Source organism: Otolemur garnettii, unplaced genomic scaffold (assembly GCF_000181295.1).
Source record: "Otolemur garnettii isolate 467f Iridium unplaced genomic scaffold, OtoGar3 scaffold00005, whole genome shotgun sequence".
In the NCBI taxonomy this organism is placed as follows: Eukaryota; Metazoa; Chordata; class Mammalia; order Primates; family Galagidae; genus Otolemur; species Otolemur garnettii.
The window spans coordinates 12,709,362-12,724,567 of record NW_003852400.1 but is presented as its reverse complement, the minus strand read 5'-3'; the positions used below and the strand labels follow the sequence as shown (position 1 = coordinate 12,724,567).

Genomic DNA, 15,206 nt, shown 5'->3' with positions numbered 1-15,206 from the left:
ATGACATTTCCACTGGCCATGAACTTGCTGCCAAATGTCACTTCATCCTGGACACTGACACCCTACTGATTCAGCCACATTCATGGATTATCTCTCCTACAACACAGTCAAACTGAAGGTTGGGCATTTATTGCTTTTCTCCTTTTGATATTAGAGATTCTATTGTGTTCCCAGAGTTGTGTCCTAAGCCCATAATTCTTACACATTGTCAAAGTATATACATCAGTACACTCTCAAGCCTCAAGGGAAATCTTACAGACATCACTATTATCTGTGTGATTCTAGAGACTGATGGAGGTTACTGTTTTCACCAGGAGCTTGCTGCCTCATAGCAGTTTACCCCTTACCCCCATAAGGAGAAAACACTCCACTCTATGGATTTTTCACTTAACTTTTCCACCAAGGTCTCCTACCTTACTTTTCAGACCACAGGCACCACAACTGTCCCTTTCCCCTTGGTTACACCTAACTTTTATTTATACCTCACCGAGTATCACTACATACCCTTTAAACTATAAGTACTAGACTTGCCACCTTGACTCAGGAATAGACCAGGAAGATAAATTATCATCACAGAAAATTTAACTCATACTTTTAACACACTCTGCAACACCACAAAGATGTTGTTAGAGACCCCAGGAATCTCGGATTTGTTTTCGTGGTCAACACCATATAAAAGAAAAACTTGGTTGTGGGTCAGCCTATAAGGACTCTTATTTCTACTTGTTTTATTCCTTTTTCTTGTCACTATAAAATTATTTTCTACAAAGTTTAGAGCATCATATGCCCTACTTACTCTCTAGACTTTACTATTTGGTCCATTGAAATACCCCAAATAATTGATATTAAGCCATTAGGCAGTCCAATGTGACACAATTAGGGGTTTTATTTCGTTTTGTTCCAAATGCTGTCTTTAGCCAGGTTTGGAGCCTTGACTAGAGGCTGAGTCAGTTCCTCTCCTTGAGCAGCTGATAAACTCCACACCCCAAACACTTCCCATAAGGGTCCTCAGATTCCCAGGCCACCTATGAGCCTACCTAGATTGCCTGGGGCACAGGTGCCAAACAGCTGGGGACAGCCTAACAACCTTGGTGCTCATGAAATTAGTCCAGTTAGACAATCCACAGAGAGCTAACAAAACCTAACTCATGTCACCCCACCTGCCACAGAGTAACTGTCCTCTACAGTTTTATTGCTGCTATTCTGCCCTAGATAGAACTCCCAGTGTGACCCTGTGTGGCAGCATTCCCTTGGTTGTCGCTATAAATAACAAAGAACTCTGCCTTTCATCAACCTGCATGTTATTCTGTTGTCTTCTACATTAAAAGGATTCTTAAATCTTACATGATAATCTATCCCAGAAGTTTACTATGCTATCCAGTTAGGCAGTTAGGCCATATATATTTTTTTTTAGAGACAGAGTCTCACATCTCACTTTATCGCCCTCGGTAGAGAGCCATGGCATCACAGTTCACAGCAACCTCCAATTCCTGGGCTTAGGTTGTTCTCTTGCCTCAGCCTCCCGAGTAGCTGGGAGTATAGGTACCCACCACAAAGCCCAGCTATTTTTTTGTTGCAGTTTGGCCAGGGCCAGGTTTGAGCCTGCCACCCTCGGTATATGCAGCCAGCGCCCTACCCACTGAGCCACAGGTACTGCCCCAGGCTATCTTTATTTATTTATTTAAAGAAGAAAAATAAATTTTAAGAGTTAACCACTCTGAACATTGAAAAATGTATTTTCACTTCAGTTATTATTTTTGTAACAAAAATTGTACTTATGCTTATGTCAAAATATCACATGTACCAAATAAATATATACAACTATTATATACCCATAATAATTAGAACTAACAACAAAAAAAAATTTTTTTTTTGCAGTTTTTGGCCAGGGCTGGGTTTGAACCCACCACCTCCGGCATATAGAGCCGGTACCCTACTCCTTTAAGCCACAGGTGCTGCCCAAAATTTTTTAAATTATATTTTTAGATTTTTTTCACTTAGAGCAAATTACCTATTTTTGCATGCTAATGGAACAGAGTATGAATGGTACCTTGGTTTACATAAGAATCAGGACATGGTATATGGAAAAGAAAATTACGTGCCAGAAATATTTCTGGAATGGACATTTTTAGTTTACATATTTTTTTTATTTTGCTACACTTTTTCAACTATCACATTTAACTTTGAAAGAATTATCTGGAGCATGTGGGGCCGAGGAAGAATAGTTCTCCAGAAAAATGGCAGAAGCAATATTTCACGCCCCCAAAAGGAAAAGAAGAGCGTATGAGAATTACGAGTCTCCATGGCCAGTCCCTTTTGGACAGGACTGAAGAAGTCTTGAGAAGGAATTCAGGCTGTTCTATGCGGAGATGGTTAACAACAGCGTGATTGTGAGGAGCCCACAAGACATGAAGTAGCTGTACAGGAAAAGTAGTTTTGTAAAAGGTATTCTTTCAAAAAGCCGTCCAAACTTCACAATTTCAGATGCTAAGCTGGATGCTAAATGGAAAGATACGAAGACAAACATGCCTGTCACACGTTAGAGAAACACCAGTGCCGTGTAGAGTGGGTGGCACAGCTCCTGGGTAGACAGGGGCAGGATGAGAGTACAGTGCACAGAATCATCGAGGATTACACAAAACCACTTGAGCATCCTTGTATAAAAAGAGATGAAGAGGTTCAGTTGCCTGATGAGCTTACCTCTGAAATGGTTTCCATCATGGAAGGTGCAGCAGGGAGTGATGAATGGAGACTCTGGGAAGTCAGATGCTGTGGAAGATCTGAGCGAGCCCTCAAACTGCCCACAGGAGGCCAGTGGGCGAGACGCATCAACTGCGGACAGCTCCCATGAGCACCTGGTACATGACACTGCACCTCCACCCCAAGTCAGCTGCTGCACACAAGGTGCTGTCATCCCCCAGTGTGGCCCTCATCCTGAGGATGGCAGCAAACAGGCATGTCTCCTCTGCAGGAGAGAGAGGGCCTGCCCATGAGTACATGCTTGTGGAGGAAGTACTGTGTGACAGGAATGAGAAGGAGGATGCCCCAGATGGGAAATTGGTACAAAGAAAGAGATTAATATGCAGAAGAAATCCATATAGGATCTTTGAGTATTTGCAGCTCAGCCTAGAAGAGGCCTTCTTCCTGGTCTATGCCCTAGGATATCTAAGTATCTACTATGAGAAGGACCCTTTAACAATACTGAAGCTCTGGAAGACTTTCACTGTAGTTCAGCCCACATTCAGGACAACCTACATGACCTACCACTACTTCTGGAGCAAGGGCTGGGTGCCCAAAGTGGGACTCAAGTACCGCACAGATCTACTGCTGTATGGGAAAGGCCCTCCATTTTACCATGCAAGTTATTCTGTCATTATTGAGCTGGTCAGGGATCATTTTGAAGGCTCCGTTCAGTTGGGAGTCGCTGGTGGCCTTGAGCAGAGTTTTAGCCAATGTGTCTAAGGAACTTATGCTGCGCTGTTTGATTAAACCCTCTACCATGACTGACAAAAAAATGGAGTCACCAGAATGTATGAAAAGAATTAAAGTTCAGGAGGTGATTGTAAGTCGATGGGTTTCTTCAAGAGAGAGAAGTGATCAAGATGAACTTTAAAAATCCAACCTTAGATTCCTAATTTCACCAGCAACTATTGGTCTCCTACAATAAATATGCCATGTTCAGAAAAAAAAAAAAAGAAAGAATTATTTAACAGAAACTGCTACACCATTAACATATATGATGTAACTTACGAAACATTGTAAGAGGTAAACACATAAACATTAGGAAAAAATATAAAATTTAATATTGACTTTAATCTTATTTATTTGAAAATTAAACATAATAGTTAATAAAAATATTATATAGAGAGTATTTATATGAGAACAAAGAAAACTGAGTAAGAGAGAAAATGTATAAAACTAAAAATGTATGAGGCTATAGAATTGTATTATCATTACTTCCAAGGTTTTAAAAATTTAGGTAAATTATACTGCTAAGAAGTTTAAAGTCAATGCTTAAAATAGGCCCTCTCTGTTTTTAGAGAAATAGAAAGATGAGAGAAAACATATTAGACTCAGGAATAAAAAAATCTGTCTCTTTATATAAGTACATTACAAAACCACTGAAAAAGCCTAAAAAGTTATAGACGTATGGAGGGGCCCAGTGTTTGGCACAGAGAGATTTTAATAGACATCAGTGAGACATTCTAGAAAAATTATAGTTCCACTAGAACAGTGGAATATCCTTCCACTTGCAGTAGGACTATCACTTGTAAAATTTGTCTTTCACAGTTAGGCAGATGTCTTTTTTTTTTAATTTGACAATAATAAGCTAAAATTTAAATATAAAGATAATAGATTATAACAGGTCCTATAATACTTTCTTATTGGCCACTTAAAAATTATATTTGACCAATATGGAATATGTTTAAAAATAGCATTGGATCGTTTAAGGGAAAATTAATAGAAGCAAACAGAAGGAAATCATAACTATAGTGTTTATATTTTACCTTAAGTTTTCATCCAAAAAATAATTTCTTTCATGTCAATACAATTTAGTTTATCTGCATTTGATTAATTTTGCTCTTGGAAAAACTCTTTATATCATTTGGTACATATGTCAGATAGTTTCTAATAATACATATCTCTGGATAAATGGATTTTACTTATATAAAAATGATCCAGGCAAGGAGTAAGTAAGCAAATGATAGCCCACATGCCAAATCTTGCCTGGCCTGTCACCTATTACTGTAAATAAAACTTTATTGAAATACACTCATACCCACTCATTTAAGAATCATCCATGGCTGCTTTCACACCACAACAGAGCTGAGTTGTTACAGAGCCCATTTAAATTATAAAGCCTACAACATTTACTACTTGGTCCTTACAGAAAATGTTGGATAATCTCTGACCTAAATCAAAGCTGTCCAAGGGAACATTCTGCCATTATGGAAATGCTGAATCTGTGCTGTTCAAAAAGGTAGGCACATGTAGCTTTTGATCAAATGTGACAGAAGTCATTGAGGAATCAACAGAAGGAAGACAAAGAGTATATGATCATTTCAATTAATGTGAAAAAAGCACATCTTCAAATAAAAACTCTTAAAAAACTGGATATAAAAGGAACTTCCCTCAACATAATGAAAGCCATAATGAATGACAAGCCCTCAACTAGTATTGTAATGAACAGGAAAAAATCTGAAAGCCTTTCCTCTAAAAGGATGCCCACTTTAACCACTGTTACTCAACATAGTACTAAAAGTACTATAGAGAGAAGAGAAACAAAGATAATATGTCTTTCCTGTCTACTTGAATTGATTCAGCTAAGAGATTTTGGTGATAAAACAGTATAAATAGACTATAAATAAAGTTGATGCCAAATATGCCAATACAATTTAATATGTCTGCATTTGATTAATTTTTCAGAAAAACTGACAGAAATTGTCCGAACAGAAAGATTTCATTTCAATAATTCCTTTAATATTATAGAAGAGAGAGTGGACCATGAGTTTAAACCACTCCTACAAACTGAAGTAAGATGCTAAAATACCCTTCTTTCTTATTTCTTCAGTTCAAAATAATACCATCTATAAATAATAAATATTATTAATAACACCTTGAATACTTTATCCATACACATGTCTTCATGTAATCAAAAATCAATGCTACCTTTAAAAATTACTCATAAGAAATGAAATAACTTTTATCTCAGGAAACACATTTTAGATCTGAAGCTTAAATAAAAGTCTGTGTGAAATACTATTCTTCATATCACTCTGAAAATTGAATTTGCTTTTGAAAATACATCTCAAGATCTTCAGGTATTTTACATTGAAATACTCCAATAACATCAAGAACTGTACAGTAACTTGTACATCTAAAAAACATCTTCAATAATACTTTAAACCTCGGTGATTCAGTTAGTTGTTGAGCTCTGTGAAGCCTATTACTAGGTACTGGTAATTACAAAGATTTTTTTTTTTTTTTTAAGCATGGCAGAAGTTTAATGAACCAACTTCTTTTTAAGTTAATATCAATTATGAAAAGTAATATTTCAAAAAGTTTGTTAGGTTATATTTAAAATGATCACTCAAGTCTAGTTCAATTAGATGTTCTATGGCAAAAGGCTTGTGTTTAAGTATTAAGTTGGGAAGATATTGGATACGCATATACTTTATTATCCTCTGAGAGATTTACGACTGCATATGCATCTTCAAAACACTGGGAAGTTTAGCCTTTCCCCTCCACCCACCATTTTTATCTTAGGTGCTTACTCCTAGAAACTTTCAAATATTCTGATTTACCAACATAACTTTGTAGGTGCAAATAATTTTTAGTTGTATTACTGACATGACTATTGGTACTGAAATCATGAAAGCTATAGTGATTGTAACTCTGCTTATGAATACTACATTTCTCTAATGATGTTTCTTTATTTCTTTTTTGTACACTTTGCTCTTTCTTAAATCTCCAAATCCCTGTCCCTTCCTCCATCTTTTTCAGCTTCTAATCTCATACTTTAATTCATTGGGAAAACAAATGATGAAAACTTCGTCATCTTTTACCAGCAAATCTTCCTGTTTTAATGGATGAAATGTCACTTATTGTATTGAAGACTAATCCCCCCACACATTTCCGAGATCCTATCCATTAAACTCTTCAGGCTTTGTTTCCTAAAGTATCCATCTTCTTTCTTCTACATAATTATTCATTCTCTCCTGGACCTTCCCCATCATAATACAACCATGTTTTAAAAGCTTTTCCTGGAATGCACATTCTCTAATTACCACCCTATTATTCTATTCTCTTAATAGCAACACTCTTTAAACCAATTACTTTTGTCTATTTCCTCAGCTTTCATTCTTTATCTTAGTAATTCACTCAAGTCTCAAGTTTTTACTTGTCAAGGTTGGTAATAATCACCATCCTACCAAATTCTCAGCCCTCATCTTCCTTGACTTCTTACCAACTGTTAACTGACTTGTATCCACCATTAAAGTCTCCAAGTGTCCCTTAAGTTGTGTTCCTACTTTACTAGCCACTTTTTTTTTAAACTTTGTAGCTGATTCTTTCCATCAGTTCCCAGTATTTTTCATCTCTAATCTACCAGGCAACTCAAGGATATCAGTAGTCCATTCTCCTCCTCTATATTTGCTCCCTCCCTACAGAATTTCACTTACTGTAATGACTTTATATATCATTTATTTTTGACTTCCAAATATATATCTATATATTCTCTCCCAGTCCCTCTGTATCCAAATATCTGCTTCATCCTTTCATTTGGCTATTTAACAGTCATGCCAAATTATGTTCAAATAGAACTTCCCTCTTTCCTTCCATAATGTCCTAGTCTACTTTTCCTTTCTGTTTCTGGGAGTGGAAACACCCTTCACCCAGTGTCAAACCAAAAGCCTAAAAATAATTCTCAGTGCTCTTTTCCTTATATCCTATATCCTAATCATTTATTTTTTTAAACTCTAAGTTATATAAAGTCCCTGAGCTGAGTACTTTCCTCTATCTTTAAAATCTATCTTATTTTTATGGAAAATATACAAATTTCTTTTTAATCTACAGATGAGAGGCTTTCAGAAAAATTTAAAAAATGAGATTTAACATTACCTTCCTACTCTTAAGGAAAAATGCTTTAGAAATAGCCTAACAAGATTAATTATTTGTGTTTTAAAATGTTATTCTATTGGCATAATAGTTTATACTCTTTATTTTTTCGGGTGTGTTGTTTTTGGCTTTCTGACCTGGGAGGATTTCCTGATATTTTGTGCTGTTTCCACATCTTTCAATCTAAATGTATAATTTCATAAAAATTAGCCATTTGTAGAGAAAAGATAGTCCCCAGTGACATTCAAAGGTATCTAGCAAGAGAAAAAGGCACATATAATTATCCAAGATGGATTTATGGTACTTCTGACAGCACAGGTTAAACAAATAGTTAACAAATTCAAAACAGACCAACTCAAATCCTTCATTAAAAGTCTTCAGGTTTATGTATGTCTGGTGAAGAAACTTAAAGTAGTAGTTAATTATTTTGACTTGGACTATGAACTATTCCAAGCAACAGAAAAATGTAAAAGGACATGATAACTTTCTTATGTATAATAAAACGCCTGATACTTAGATAAGTTGCAACATCATTTAAATATTGATTCATGACTCTTTTACCTATAATATCCCTCGGTAATGCAGTGGATATCTGTGGCTTTAACTCCTGGCATCCTTTGCTTAGTTACCTTTTTCCTATAAGAAGGACAGCTCTTTATCTTACTGATGGAGCCCATAATAACCTGGCTTCTCTCCCTCAGTTTCATGGTACCTGTAAAATAGAGGTCCAGGCAATTTACTTTTCAATGATTGATATAAATCTTGGGAAAGGGAAGCTATGGACTTTTATCTGGCAGTGTTCATGTAAATATAATCCAGACTGCACATGATGGTGGCGAGGAGACAAAATTCTGAGCGTGAAACCACCAGAAAGTAAAGTTGGGAAGTGAGAGGGCACAAAAAGAGACAGATTATGTAACATTTGATTATATTATTTGAATTCCGAGATTCAGCTACGTCTAAATGACCCCTGGATTTTTATAATTTGGTGCCAAAATACCCTAGTGTTTATTGACTATTTGTCACTTATAACTGAAACCAATTATAAGTGCAACTAAAGATAGGAATTTTGTCTTATAGATGTAAAAAATTGTTTGGACTACTACTTCTAATTAAAATGTATTAATAGAATTTTCAGAATACTAATGTACTATTGCAAAAAGAAAATATTAGCCATAGAGTGTTTAGGTTTTACTTGGAATGACTAAATAACAATTTGTGTCAAAAAAATCTACTGAAAATGTGTGACCTAAATATAATTCCACCATTGCTGACCTACTAACAGGAACCTCAGGGTTATATAGTTACTGAATTGCTGAATGCATCTTATTTTCTTTATCCTTCTGTTATTGTTGCTTCTAAGTCTTTTTGTAGGTTTCTTTCTCCGAGTTAAATATGGTTTTTATTTTTTATTCTCTCTCTGTGTTATTTCATCCACCTTTGTGATTTCACTTCGGCCCATATGCTGATGGCTTCCAAAATTGCATCTTCTCCCCTGATTTCCTGATTTCTCTATTCTGCTGCTGCTGGATATATTTTTTTATAAAAAAAAGTATAATTCTGTCCCATTATTTCTCAATCTCATGTGAGATCATAATTATCATCACTAGGCAAATATCAAGAGAGTGGAAATACGAGGAAGTAGCAGCTTTAAAACCTATTAGAGAACAAAGTGATGTACACTGGGGGTTAGGAACCCCTACTATGTGCTTTTCTAATAACCTAAATAACAACTCAGAGGAGATTGGGTACATAAATTAACTCTTCTCCCCTTGGTCGCTTACTGATCTACTTATACTGAGTAATTAAATGTAACATTAATAGAGTAGGCCTTGGGTGGCATGCCCAAATCATTTCCCTTTTCCTCTTTTCACTATTTTCCTATTTCTGTAGGGGCCATCTAAGTTAGTAGCCCCTTAGACTCAAATTTGGAAGTCATTATTGACTTATTCACTTCCCTGTGTCCTGATAGCTAATCAAAAAATTTCCCACCTGGATATTTCTCAGGTCATGTCTCTGTTGTTCAGCCCTAATTCTGCTATGGATGAGCGTGGCAGCAAGCCTGCATTGATGAAATGACATTTTCTCACTGATGGCCTTGCTAAGTATTCCCTGTGGTGGGTTAACAACACCTACCATGCTCTTCCCTATGTGTGTATGTGGTAGTACTACATTTAGCAAATATCAATTGTATTTTTTTAAATTTTTATGTCTGTTCATCTAAGTTAGGAGCAATTTGATTTATTATTATGATTATCATTATAATTATTCAACATAAATAAAGTGGGGAATCTTAAATCCCTTCAACATATGGTAAAGAGCACTTACCAGTTGTATTTATTTCTATTTTTATTTAAAATACCACTATCATCAAAACAAAAAAAGTTTAGGAAATATGTCTAGATATCAGTCAATTTTTCTGTGCACTTCAGCATTATACCTTGTGTTAAGAATTTGCTTCAGGGTCATCAGCTTTTTATAAATCTATTCTTCAACTGATGGCAATGTGATGATAGCTTCTGATTCTGTGCCTTGTAACATGCGCAGAGTAATGTTTGGTCCTCTGGATTATGAGATCTATCATAACCCTAAATGAAAATCGTCTTTGCCTCATCTATTCTCAAATTTCAGAAACTGTGGTACACGTTGAGACGTTCCCTTTGTCCCGGACATTCTTCTGCAAGACTCTTCTCCTTGCTATCATTCTACTTTGCTCAATATGGCATCTTCAGAAAGGCTTTCCCAGATAATAATTGCAAAACAACTGCCAACACACTCTGCCCTCCCACCTTTACGAAGCATTCTGTCTCTCCTGATCCTATTTTATTTTTCTTAAAGTACTAATAAGTAACCAACATTATTTAATTTTCTACTTGTTCTTTTGCTTATTGGCCTTCTCACTCTATCATATAAACTCGAAGTCACAGACTTTGGGGTATTTGCCATTTTATTCCTTGAGCCTAGAAAACAACTTGTAACATGAGAAGATTACCATAGCTATTTCTTAATCTAGGGGATAGAATTGTACTTCCTTCGTGTCCCCTTGTATAATGTTCATGAAGTTGTTTTTATGTTTGTATTGTATTATCAGTCATTAAGATTTTAACCTCCTCCCCAATTTTAAGTATATTATTGAGTTTATTATTTTCCCATTTAATATTTTAAAAAATCAACATCACCATTTTTACTTTTTCCTTTCCATTTTGCTTTCCTTCCATTCTGTGAAACTCCAGCCATGTTCCGTGGTTTCCCTCTTTTCTTCAATTCATTTACCAAGTATTCATCCTTTACTTACTTGTCTTATTTTTCATACATGTATTTTTAATATTTTTTATTAAATTTTTTTTGGGGGGGTACCAAATTTCTTTATTTGAAGGAATGGTACAAATGAAAGAATTTAAGTGGATGTTTTGGTACAACTTATTAAATTATTTAACCTCTAACTTTATTTCCTAATTAGGATTTTAGAGAAAGTGAAAAAAGTTCTCCTTAATTGTAAGAATGTCATGATGCATAATAAGATTATAATTGTGTTAAGAAAAATATTCACTCTAAAATTATTAGAATAATCTTAGGTCATCTCCTAACAATAACTTTAACAGGGGGAAAAAAAAGAATGATCAACTTTATATCTTAAATGAGATTAAGAAGGATAACTAAAATTTAGCAAAGTATTTGTATATATAATGGCTGTGAGATGACACCAATAGTCTAGTCATTTCCAGCAAATGAAAACTCTGTGCAGTGACTAGAATTCAGCAAAGTTTTTTCAAATTCCTGGTTAACCACATTAAAGAGGATGAACTAGGAAACAGCAGTCACAAACATACCGTAGTTTGCCCTGTGTGTTATTCCATTTATCAGTCATTCTTGTGGGCTATCATTGTGCTTCTGTCTTTCAAGTTTCAGGGGAACTTGATATTTAGGTGTTAGAAATAGAAGTAAACTCATCAAACATTTTCTGGTTAAGTTCTTTGTATTTGTTAAATTTGTGTACTTTGATTCATGTCAAGATTCACAAGTAAATTGAAAGTCTGCCAACTAATACATCTTTCTTGAATTATGTCTTTCTTATTTGTCTTGGTGTTATCTGCTTCCTAACTAGTGCAAAACTACATGTGCCCATTTTTGCAATTTGGGAGAAAAAAATGAAGGCTACTACAATATATGAAATAACTCTAACACTAATATACTTGAGGTATTCTTAATATTTGTCAAGAGTGGAGAATGTTGAAGATAGCATTTTGAAATTTATGCATATATATATGTATATATACACACACACGTATCTATTATGTAAAAAAAAAACCTTAGAGCCAGCTTTCTTGAAAAATAAATATTTTTAAATTCAAGTAGTTATTTTTAAGGGTATGGATTTTAGAAATATATTTCCATGTAAAAGTTCTTATTCTTCTGGTTAAAAGTTTCATGACCCTGAGCTAGCTATGTAGTCTCTATGTCTCATTTTCTTCTGTTATGAAATAATAATAATGATAATAATAATAATAAAAGTACTTAAACCATAGTGCAGTTGAAGGATTAAAAACGCATTAAGACTGAGAGTAAGGAATGACGCATTAAGGGTGATTTCAAGTATTTGGTGTCAGTTTTCAGATTTGGGAAGGAGAAATGTAAAACAGGTGTCATTTAGGAAAAAAAATGAAAACAACTCAAAGCATGCTTAAAACAAAATTAAATAAAAAGTGTAATATAGTCAATGAATAGCTAGGTAAGTTTTTTGATTTACATCAGTTGGAAGCCAAAATACAATACTAAAACTATTTACAGAGTATGTATTTTTTATGAAATTCATAACATTTTAAAATATACCATACAATTTAAACTAAATATTTCAAGAGAAGAGTTTAGTTTACATTTATACATGCCCATATTCTTTTTTCTCTGCAATCTGAAAGTTTGCCTCGGTGATAATAACTATGTCATTAAAAAAAAAAAAAAGGGGATACAATAGTAAGAAACATAGCAGTGAATTTGCATTCTTAAAGGATATTAAAAGTTCCATCTCTTTTTCTAAAAATAAATTCAAAGATAAAACTTTGTTTATGCCCAAAGAGGAAATTTATCTGCTTACATTAATTTATAAAATCAAATACTGGTAAAAATGTTCAGCCACTGAAATAATTTTAAAATACATTATTTGAAATGCAGAAATTTCTTTTAATAAGAATGTCTAAAATATTGTAAAATGTTATAAATACATATTTTAGACCTGAAGATTCTACTAGATAAATAAATAAAAATATTATTAAATGATAGAATATATAATCTAGGTCTTTGAGAAAGTATGGTTAAGAGAAAGAACAGAAGACATCTATGATTATTTAGCAAATCTAAGTGGAATTAATTAATTAATTAATTAATTGGTGGAATGCTATTTCCACAATGGAAATGGAGTATATGGTAAAAAGAGCAGACCTCAGGTTCTTTTCATAAAATTAATTCCCCAAATTTAAGTACACGCCATGTAACTGCTGTATTGCTTTGCCTTAACTTTCACATCCCCTTTCTTGTCTTTTCATTTTCATTTCTGAGTACTGGAATACTTGTCCCCTTCCTCTCTCTCATTTAGAATAAGCTCTGGAGGTTAGCTATGCCTCAGAATACTCAGAATAAAGATTTCATTTCCCATGGTAGAAGGTTCTGGCAAATGGGATATTAGTATGAGTACTTTGTGGAATAACCAGGAATTTTCTTAAAAGTAGGTGGATGTTTCTACCATTTCTCCCTTTCTTCATGTATTTGCTTGAGCAGTTGCCTTGGGAAAATGTGGGAACTGTATTTTGAGACCAACAGGTAGGCAAGAGAGAAAGAGCTATGCCCTCCAGCAGTGTGGAGCTTCAGCCCGGGCCTAGACTGCTTACAACTAAATGAGAAAGATTTGAACTCTTACATATTGATTAAGCCACTTTTATTTTACATTTTCTATTAACTAAATCCTAATTTTTCTTCAAAGAAGAAATCAGACTGAATATGTGTTTCAGATTAGTTGTATTGTGTTATATATATATATATACACATATATATACACACACATAACTATAAGTCAATATACTTACAATATGTAATTGAATAAAGGGAACATAATGGCTACCACAGGAATCACCCACCTCAACCATCAGCCTGAGCGCCTTTGCTGGTAAAGGCATATGAATTATACATTCCATACAGGCAGCCGTGCTTTGGCTGCAGATTTAGAGCAAGCTTTTAGAGAACTTAGTATAGCACAGAGACTAAAATGGAAGGGGAAATAGAAAGGAGAAAGCCAAACTGAGTATAATTCTCCTTCAAGTTTACATAGTTAAAATAATTCATTTGATTGGAGATATATATATATGTGTGTGTGTGTGTGTGTGTGTGTGTGTGTGTGGTTTTTGGCTGGGCTGGGTTTGAACCCACAACCTCCAGCATATGGTGCCAGTGTCCTTCTCCTTTGAACCACAGGCACCGCCCTATATATTTTTTTCCATAGCATTATTTTATATAAAGCAGGTGGTTCAAGTTTTATGGAGCCTGAAGCCTAAACAACCTATTTTATTGTTTTATGAAAAAAAATACGGAATTAGGTATCCAAGTATTTCCTGAAAAGAAAAAAATACACAAAAATAAAAAAATTTAAAACCTATAACATCGAGGAATATCACCTTCATGATAATTGTAAATCACAATTGGTTATAATTGGTTTTAATGTTTTTATTATCAAGGTAGAAATAGTTATTTCAATTTCAATATTTTTATTGAATGATAAGATATTTATGGCTATCTTTGAGTTGTATTTTAAGTTTAATGGTACTTTTTTCTAATGCATTTTGTATCTAATTTCCAATAACAATATTTTTCAAATATGTTAAATTTCATTTTTGTTTGTTGATTTGATTGTCCAATATCCAGGTCCCTATTTATTTCATCTTTTTAAAATGTATCTCTCCTTAATTAATTACTACGTTTGATATTATCTGAAAAAGAAATGTTAAAAATATTTTATTTTCATTCATGTTTGTCACTTTTTTAATCAAGTTCCATTAATATTTATCTACATTTTTCTCAATTCAATAAGTAAATTTTAAAATGACAAAGAAGAGAAGCTTCAATAATGAAAATGTAACCAAATCAAGGAAATAAGTTCATAAAGTTAAGCTGGAACTGTTATGCCTTCAAAAATCATTTCTCTGGGGCAGTGCCTGTACCTCAGTGTGTAGGGTGCCAGCCACATATACTGAGTCTGGCGGGTTTGAACCCAGCCCACACCAGCTAAAGCAACAATGACAGCTGCAACAACAATAACAACAACAACAAAATCATTTCTTTTGATCAGTTCATCTGAGAATGTGTGAGTATGAAACCTGTAATATAATCAGAAACTAATCCTTACTTTCTAGAATCTATGTTACAAACATCATTCAGTATGGTTTAGACTAAAAAGGAGCTCATTTCATATTTATATGAGTCAGATGACACAGTAGTCAACATATTCAACTATTTAACATTAAAGATTTCCTTCATTTTATAAGTTACTACAATAAAAATATAATAACTGTCATATCAAAAAGTAACACTTCAGCAGTGAGATG

General features: G+C 34.1%; 1 pseudogene; it reads left to right on the top strand.

Moving 5' to 3' along the window:
• The first annotated feature begins 2,237 nt into the window (after window positions 1–2,237).
• LOC100965569 lies at window positions 2,238–3,613 on the top strand (annotated as a pseudogene).
• The last annotated feature ends 11,593 nt before the right edge of the window (window positions 3,614–15,206 follow it).